Raw genomic sequence first — 10,311 nt, forward strand, 5'->3', positions numbered from 1 at the left:
CGGTGATTTTTTGGTGCAATTTGACCCAAATTCCACAACACATTGTCCAGATATGCCTGGAGGAAAGCAGAAATATCTGGTGTGTTGTGGCTATCTCAATCCCAGATCTTGCTACAGCTTCGGTGTTTGTTGGTGTTTTCTGATCTTTATCTACATCTTGACGGTTTTGAATTCAATTTAGCAGGTAACTTTTTGTTTTCTGCTTGCAAACGCTAATTGGTTCAACATGTAGTCAATGCCTCCACGCACCGTGTTTTCTAGGCTGAACAATTCAGAACCCGGAGAAAACATGCTATTTCTGTTTGTAAACATGTCACTGGATGCCCTTTCTGAACAGAAAGATTGTGCTTTTTTGCAGAACCACTCTGACGGTAATTTTTGGGTTCAATTTCACCCAAATTCCACAACACTTATTCTGGATATGCCTGGAGGAAAGCAGAAATATATGTGTGTTGTGGCTATCTAAATCCCAGATCTTGCTACAGCCTCTGGGTTTCTTTGTGTTTACTCGGCTTTATCTACGGACTAGACGGTTTTGAATGTATTTTAGCATGTAACTTTTTGTTTACTTCTGGCAAACGCTAATTGGTTCCACATGGAGTCAATTCCTCCACACATTCGAGTGTTCTCGGCAGCACAATTCAGAATCCGAGCAAACATACTACTTCTGTTTGTAAACATGGCACTGGATGTACTTCCCGAACAGAAAGATTGTGCTTTTCTCCAAAACCACTTTGACGCTGATTTCTTGGTTCAATTTCACCTGAATTCCACAACACTTTGTCCGGATATGCCTGGAGGAAAGCAGAAATATCCGGTGTGTTGTGGCGATCTCAGTCGCAGATCTTGCTACAGCCTCTGTGTTTGTTTGTGTTTTCTGGGCTTTATCTGCAGACTTGACGGTTTTTACTGCATTTTAGCACGTAACTTTTTCTTTTGTGTCAGCAAACGACAATTGGTTCCACATGGAGTCAATTCCTCCACACATTCGAGTTTTCTCGGCAGAACAATTCAGAATCCCGGAAAACATGCTATTTCTGTTTGTAAACGTGGCATTGGATGCACTTTCTGAACAGAAAGATTGTGCTTTTCTCCAAAACCACTTTGACGGTGATTTTTTGGTTCTATTTCACATGAATTCCACAACATTTTTTCCAATTATCCCTGGAGGAAAGCAGACATATCCGGTGTGTTGTGGATATCTCTGTCCCAGATCTTGCTCCAGCCTCTGTGTTTATTTGTGTTTCTGGGCTTTATCTATGAACTTGATGGTTTTGAATGCATTTTAGCATGTAACATTTTACTTTCGTCTGGCAAACGCTAATTGGTTCCACATGGACTCAATTCCTCCACACATTCGAGTTTTCTCGGCAGAACAATTCAGAATCCCGAGAAAACACGCCATTTCTATTTATAAACATGACATTGGATTCACTCGCCGAACAGAAAAATTGTGCTTTTCTCCAAAACCACTTTGACGCTGATTTTTTGGTTAACTTTCACCCGAATTATACAACACTTTGTGTGGATATGCCTGGAGGAAAGCAGAAATATGCGGTGTGTTGCGGCTATCTCAATCCCAGATCTTGCTATAGCCTCTGTGTTTGTTTGTGTTTTCTGGGGTTTATCTACGCACTTGAGGGTTTTGAATACATTTTAGAATGTAACATTTTGCTTTCGTCTGGGAAACGCTAATTGGTTCCACATGGAGTCAATTCATCCACACATTCGAGTTTTCTCAACAGAACAATTCAGAATCCTGAGAAAACATGCCATTTCTGCTGTAAACATCGGATTGCATACACTTGCCGATCAGAAAGATTGTGCTTTTCTCCAAAACCCCTTTGATGCAGATTTTTTGGTTCAATTTCACCCGAATTCCACAACACTTTTTCCGGATATGCCTGGAGGAAAGAAGAAATATCTGGTGTGTTGCTGCTATCTCAATCCCAGATCTTGCTACAGCCTCTGTGTTTGTTTGTATTTTCTGGGCTTCATCTATGGACTTGAGTGTGTTAAATGCATTTTAGCATGTAACATTTTGTTTTCTGCCGGCGAACGCTAATTGGATCCAAATGGACTCAATTCCTACATTCTTTCCAGTTTTCTCAACAGAAAAATCCAGCATCCTGAGAAAACATGCCATCTCTGCTGTAAACATGGGATTGGATACACTTGCCAATCAGAAAGATTGTCCTTTCCTCAAAACCACTTTAATGGTGATTTTTTGTTTCAATTTCACCCGAATTACATATCACTTTGTCCGGATAAGCCTGGAGGAAAGCAGAAATATCGGGTGTGTTGTAGTTATCTCAATCCCAGATCTTGTTACAGCCTGTGTGTTTGTTTGGGTTTTCTGCGGTTTATCGATGGACTTGAGGGTGTTGAATGCATTTTAGCATGCAACATTTTGTTTTCTGGCGGCAAACGTTAATTGGTTCCACATGGAGTCAATTCCTCCATGCATTCCAGTTTTCTCAACAGAGCAATTCAGAATCCTGAGAAAACATGCCATTTCTGCTGTAAACATGGGATTGGATACACTTGCCGATCAGAAAGATTGTGCTTTTCTCCAAAACCACTTTGATGCAGATTTTTTGGTTCAATTTCACATGAATTCCACAACATTTTGTCCGGATATGACTGGAGGAAAGCAGATATATCCTGTGTGTTGTGCCTATCTCAATCCCAGATCTTGCTACAGCCTCTTTGTTCGTTTGTGTTTTCTGGGCTTTATCTATTGACTTGACAGTTTTGAATGCATTTCAGCATGTAACTTTTTGTTTTCTGACAGCAAACGCTAATTGGTTCTACATGGAGTGAATTCCTCCACACATTCGTGTTTTCTCAGCAGAACAATTCAGAATCCTGAGAAAACATGCCATTTCTGCTGTAAACATGGGATTGGATACACTTCCCAATCAGAAAGATTGTGCTTTTCTCCAAAACCCCTTTGATGCAGATTTTTTGTTTCAATTTCACCCGAATTCTGCAACACTTTGTCCGGATATGCCTGGAGGAAAGCAGAAATATCCGGTGTGTTGTGGTTATCTCAATCGCAGATCTTGCTACATCCTCTGTGTTTGTGTTTTTTGGGCTTCATCTACGGGCTTGAGGGTGTTGAATGCGTTTAACATGTAACATTTTGTTTTCTGCCAGCAAACGCTATTTGGTTCCACATGCAGTCAATTCCTCCACACATTCGAGTGTTCTCGGCAGAACATTTCAGAATCCTGGGAAAAATGCTATTTCTATTTGTAAACATGGCACTGGATGTACTTTCCGAACAGCAAGATTGTGCTTTTCTCCAAAACCACTTTGATGGTGATTTTTTGGTTCAATTTCACCCGAATTCCACAACACTTTGTCTGGATATGCCTGGAGGAAAGCAGAAATACCCGGTAGGTTGTGGCTATATCAATCCCATATCTGGCTACAGCCTCTGTGTTTGTTTGTGTTTTCTGGGGTTTATCTACGGACTTGAGGGTTTTGAATACATTTTAGCATGTAACATTTTGCTTTCGTCTGGGAAACGCTAATTGGTTCCACATGGAGTCAATTCATCCACACATTCGAGCTTTCTCGCCAGAACAATTCAGAATCCCGAGAAAACAAGCCATTTCTGCTGTAAACATGGAATTGGATACACTTCCCGATCAGAAAGATTGTGCTTTTCTCCAAAACCACTTTGACGGTGATTTTTTGGTTCAATTTCACCCGAATTCCACAACACTTTTTCCAATTATGCCTGGAGGAAAGCAGAAATATCGCGTGTGTTGTGGCTATCTCAATTGAAGATCTTGCTACAGCCTCTGTGTTTGTTTGTGTTTCTGGCCTTTATCTACGGACTTGACGGTTTTGAATGCATTTTAGCATGTAACATTTTGTTTTCTGGCGGCAAACGCTAATTGGTTCCACATGGAGTCAATTCCTCCATGCATTCCAGTTTTCTCAACAGAACAATTCAGAATCCTGAGAAAACATGCCATTTCTGCTGTAAACATGGGATTGGATACACTTGCCGATCAGAAAGATTGTGCTTTTCTCCAAAACCCCTTTGATGCAGATTTTTTGTTTCAATTTCACCCGAATTCTGCAACACTTTGTCCGGATATGCCTGGAGGAAAGCAGAAATATCCGGTGTGTTGTGGCTATCTCAATACCAGATCTTGCTACCCCCTCTGTGTTTGTTTGTGTTTTCTGGGCTTTATCTATGGACTTGATGGTTTTGAATGCATTTAAGCAGGTAACATTTTCTTTCTGCCTTTAAACACTAATTGGTTCCACATGGAGTCAATTCATCCACACATTCGCGTTTTCTCAGCAGAACAATTCAGAATCCCATGAAAACATGCCATTTCTTTACAAATATGGAATTAGATCCACTTGCCAAACAGAAAGATTGTGTTTTTCTCCAAAACCACTCTAACGGTGATTTTTTGATTCAATTTCACCCGAATTCCACAACACTTTGTCCGGATATGCCTGGAGGGAAGCTTAAATACCCGGTGTGTTGTGGCTATCTAAATCCCAGATCTTGCTACAGTCTCTGTGTTTGTTTGTTTTTTGGGCTTTATCTATGAACTTTGTGGTTTTGAATGATTTCAGCATGTAACTTTTTGTTTTGTGATAGCAAACGCTAATTGGTTCCATATGGAGTCAATTCCTCCACACATTCGATTTTTCTCGGGAGAACAATTCAGAATCCCGAGGAAACATGCTATTTCTGTTTGTTACCATGGCACTGGATGCATTTGCCGAAAAAATGATTGTGCTTTTCTCCAAAACCTCTTTGACGGCGATATTTTGGTTCAATTTCACCCGAATTCCACAACAGTTTGTCCAGATGTGCCTGGAGGAAATCAGATTATCCGGTGAGTTGTGGCTATCTCAATCCCAGGTCTTCCTACAGCCTCTGTGTTTTTTTGTGTTTTCTGTGCTTTATCTGCGGACTTGATGATTTTGAATGCATTTTACCATTTTCCGCTGGCAAATGCTAATGGGTTCCACATGGAGTGAATTCCTAAACACGTTCGAGTTTTCTCGACAGAGCAATTCAGAATCCAGAGAAAACATGCCATTTCTGCTGTAAACATGGGATTGGATACACTTGCCGATCAGAAAGATTGTGCTTTTCTCCAAAACCACTTTTACGGTTATTTTTTGCTTCAGTTTCACCCGAATTCCACAACACTTTTGCCGGATATGCCTGGAGGAAAGCAGAAATATCCGGTGTGTTGTGGCTATCTCAATCCCAGATCTTAAGTAGAAGAGACAAAACAACTTCTAAGAGGGATAATGTGTTAAGTTGTTCATTAATAGTCAGGGCTATGCTGATCTAGTCACCGTTTCCCATAGTGTCCATTCCACTTCAACAGGTTTCCTTTTTGGTGTTCAGTCAGTTGTCACCGATCAGGGAGAACATTTGGTATTTGTCCCTTTGGGACTGGCTTATTTCACTCAGCATGATGTGTTCCAGATTCCTCCATTTTATTGCAAATGACTGGATTTCGTTGTTTCTTACTGCGGTATAGTATTCTAAAGAGTACATATCCCATAATTTCTTTATCCAGTCTACCGTTGATGGGCATTTAGGTTGGTTCCAGGTCTTAGCTATTGTGAATTGAGCTGCAATAAACATTAGGGTGCAGACCGCTTTTTTGTTTGCCAATTTAAATTCCTTTGGGTAAATTCCAAGGAGTGGGATGGCTGGGTCGAACGGTAGGGTTATCTTCAGGTTTCTGAGGGATCTCCAGACTGACTTCCATAGTGGCTTGACCAGTTTGCATTCCCACCAACAGTGGGTTAGTGTCCCTTTTTCCCCACATCCTCGCCAGCATCTGTTGTTGATAGATTTCTGAAGGTGAGCCATTCTAACCGGGGTGAGGTGGAACCTCATTGTGGTTTTGATTTGCATTTCCCTGATTGCTAATGACCTTGAACATTTTTTCATGTGCCTGTTAACCATTTGGATTTCCTCTTTTGAAAAATGTCTATTGAGGTCCTTGGCCCATCTCTTAAGTGGGTTGTTGGTTTTGTTTTTGTGGAGTTTCTTGATCTCTTTGTAGATTCTGGTTATTAACCCTTTATCTGTTGCATAGCTTGCAAATATTTTTTCCCATTGTGTCGGTTGTCTCTTCACTCTCCTGACTGTTTCTTTTGCAGTACAGAAACTTCTCAATTTGATGCAATCCCAATAGTTAATTTTGGCTTTGACTGCCTGTGCCTCCTGGGTCTTTTCCAGAAACTCTTTGCCTGTGCCAATATCTTGAAGGGTTTCTCCAATGTTCTCTAATAACTTGATGGTGTCAGGTCGTAGATTTAGGTCTTTAATCCATGTTGAGTGGATTTTTGTGTAAGGTGTAAGGTAGGGGTCTTGCTTCATGCTTCTGCACGTGGAAATCCAGTTTTCCCAGCACCATTTATTGAATAGGCTGTCCTTGCTCCAGGAATTAGTTTTAGATCCTTGATCAAATATAAGTTGGCTGTAGATGTTTGGGTTGATTTCTGGTGTTTCAATTCTGTTCCATTGGTCTATCCATCTGTTTCTGTACCAGTACCATGCTGTTTTGATTACAACTGCCCTGTAGTATGTCCTGAAATCTGGTATTGTGATGCCTCCGGCTTTGTTTTTGTTGTACAAGATTGCTTTAGCTATTCGAGGTCTCTTGTGCCTCCATATAAATTTCAGCACCAATTTTTCCAGATCTGAGAAGAAGGTCTTCAGTATCTTGATTGGTATTGCATTGAATTTATAAATTGCTTTTGGGAGAATGGACATTTTGATGATGTTGATTCTTCCAATCCATGAGCATGGAAGATTTTTCCATTTCTTGGTATCCTCTTCTATTTCTTTCTTTAAGGTTTTGTAATTTTCATCGTAGAGATCTTTAACGTCCTTGGTTAAGTTTATTCCAAGGTATTTGATTGTTTTTGTAGCTATTGTGAATGGGATTGATCTTAGAAGTTCTTCCTCAGCTGTGGCATTGTCTGTGTATACAAAGGCTGTTGATTTTTGTGCATTGATTTTATACCCTGCTACTTTGCCAAACTCTTCTATGAGTTCCAATAGTCTCTTAGTAGAGTTCTTTGGATCCCCTAAGTAAAGAATCATGTCATCTGCAAAGAGGGATAGTTTGAGTTCTTCCTTCCCAATTTGTATCCCTTTAATTTCTTTTTCATGCCTAATAGCTCTGGCTAGAACCTCCAGAACTATATTGAATAGCAGTGGTGAGAGTGGGCATCCCTGTCTGGTCCCAGATCTCAGTGGAAATGCTTCCAACTTTTCCCCATTCAATAGGATGTTGGCTGTGGGTTTTTCATAGATTGCTTTGATTGTATTGAGGAATGTTCCTTCCAAACCCAATTTGCTTAGAGTTTTCATCATGAATGGGTGTTGTATTTTATCAAATGCTTTCTCGGCATCTATTGAGATAATCATATGGTTTTTCTTCTGCAGTCTGTTAATGTGGTGTATCACATTGATTGTCTTGCGCACATTAAACCATCCCTGCATACCAGGGATAAATCCCACTTGGTCTGGGTGGATGATCTTTCTGATGTGTTGTTGCAGTCTATTGGCGAGAATTTTATTGAGGATTTTTGCATCTATGTTCATCAGGGATATTGGTCTGTAATTCTCTTTCAGTGCTGCATCTTTTTCCGGCTTAGGAATTAAGGTGATGCTGGCTTCATAGAAAGAATTTGGGAGGATTCCCTCTTCTTCGATTGTTCTGAATAGTTTGAGAAGAATTGGAGTTAGTTCTTCTTTAAATGTCTGGTAGAATTCAGCAGTGAATCCATCTGGTCCTGGGCTTTTCTTTGTTGGGAGGGCCTTTATTACTGTTTCAATTTCTGTCTCAGTTATGGGTCTGTTTAGGTTTTCGATGTCTTCCTGGTTCAATTTAGGTATGTTGCATGTGTCCAGGAATGTATCCATTTCTGATAGGTTTCCCTGTTTGCTGGCATACAAGTCCTTGTAGTAATTTCTGATGATTCTTTTTATTTCTGTGATGTCTGTTGTTACGTTTCCTTTTTCATCTCTGATTTTATTGATTTGGGTCTTTTCTCTTCTTTTTTTAGTTAGTTGTGCCAATGGGGTGCCAATTTTGTTTATTTTTTCAAAAAACCAGCTCCTCGTTTGGCTGATTTTTTGTAATGTTTTTCTTGATTCAATCCTGTTGATTTCTTCTCTGATTTTCATTATTTCTCTTCTCCTACTAGATTTGGGTCTGGTTTGCTGTAGGTTTTCTAGATCCTTGCGGTGATTTGAAAGCTCATCTATTTGGTGCCTTTCCAATTTCTTGATGTAGGCACCTATTGATATAAACTTCCCTCTTAACACTGCTTTTGCTGTATCCCATAAGTTTTGGTATGTTGTGCTGTTATCCTCATTTACTTCCAGAAAGTTTTTGATTTCTCTTTTGATTTCTTCTATGACCCATTGTTCATTCAGGAGCATGTTGTTCAATCTCCATGTGTTTGCGTATGCTCTAGGGATTCCTGAGTTGCTAATTTCCAACTTCATTCCTTTATGGTCTGAGAAGCTGCATGGTATGATTCTAATTCTTTTGAATTTGCTGAGACTTGCTTTATGGCCTAGTATGTGGTCAATCCTAGAGAAGGTTCCATGTACTGCTGAGAAGAATGTAAAATCTTTAGCTGTAGGGTTGAAAGTTCTGTATATATCTATTAGATCCATTTGGGCTATAGTGTCGTTTAAATCTACTGTATCCTTGTTGATCTTCTGTCCTATTGATCTGTCTATTTCTGAGAGTGGAGTATTGAAGTCCCCCAGTACTATTGTATTGGGGTCTAAGTCTCCCTTTAAGTCCGTTAACAAATCTTTTAGATAAACCGGTGCCCTGTAGTTAGGTGCATATACATTGATAGTTGTTATATCTTCCTGTTGAATTGATCCCTTAATCATTATGTAGTGTCCCTCTTTGTCTCTCTTAATGGTTTTTGTGGTAAAGTTTATGGTGTCTGATATTAAGATGGCTACGCCCGCTCTTTTTTCATTTCTGTTGGCATGGTATATCTTTTTCCAGCCTTTCACTTTCAGTCTGTATGGATCTTTGTTGGAAAGATGTGTTTCTTGTAAGCAGCAAATAGATGGGTTTTGTTCCTTAACCCAATCAGCCAATCGGTGTCTTTTAACAGGACAGTTCAGGCCATTCACGTTCAATGTGACTACTGATAAGTGGTAACTTTGCCCTGCCATTTGCCAAAGATAAGTTCTAATATATGCTTTGAATTCCCTGTGATCTTTTGCTGTGAGCTTTCCTTCCTTGGTTTCCTTCCTTTACCTCCTTTCATATTGATAACCGTGTTTGTTTGTTTCTGTGTGTAACACATCTTTAAGCATCTTTTGCAGGGCTGGACGAGTGGCAACAAATTCTTTCAATTTCTGTTTGTTATGAAAAGTCTTTATTTCACCTTCATTCACAAATGATAGCTTTGCAGGATATAATATTCTGGGCTGGCAGTTGTTCTCTCTTAGTACCTGGGCTATATCTCGCCATTCCCTCCTAGCTTGTAGAGTTTCTGATGAGAAGTCAGCTGTGAGTCTGATTGGGGATCCTCTGAGAGTAATCCAACATGGGAAGTGAGATACTCAGTAGACTCATAGAATGGCAGATGTCCTAAATAGCACTCTGGCCTCAGAATCAGCCCTAAAGGCACTCGGATCTGGCTGAAAAGCCCGTGAGAGTATTTCAGGCATGGAAAGCCAAGACACTCTGGCAAAAGATCTCTGCGAGTGAGATCCCAGTGGAAAGAACAGGTCTTCAAAGAAGGAGGTACCTTTCTCTGAAGGGAGGAGAGAACCTCCACTTTGACTATGACCTTGTCTAAACAAGATAAGAATCGGAGAACTCAGAGGGCTTCCATAGCCTTGGAAACTCATGACTGGAGCATAGGGAGACTACCGATGCCATAGACAGGAGTGTCAATTGGTAAAGTCAACAACAGGAGTCACTGTGCACTTACTCCTCATGTAGGATCTCTGTCCTTAATGTGCTGTGTATTGAGATTTAATGCTATAACGAGTACTCAAACAATATATTTCACTTTGTGTTTCTATGGGGGCGCAAACTGTTGAAATCTTTACTTAATGTATACTAAACTGATCCTCTGTAAAAAAAAAAAGAAATGATCAACTCCCAACTTGACTCTCACTGGGATTAAACATGACAATAGGTCTGATCTGATTTCACATCATTTAAAAAAAATCATCTATTATTTTTCACTTTATGTTTCTGTGTGGGAGCAAACTGTTGAAATCCTTACTTAATGTATACTAAGCTGATC

This window comes from Oryctolagus cuniculus, chromosome 21, assembly GCF_051225735.1.
Source record: "Oryctolagus cuniculus isolate XC-2025 breed Fujian yellow rabbit chromosome 21, ASM5122573v1, whole genome shotgun sequence".
NCBI classification, from domain to species: Eukaryota; Metazoa; Chordata; class Mammalia; order Lagomorpha; family Leporidae; genus Oryctolagus; species Oryctolagus cuniculus.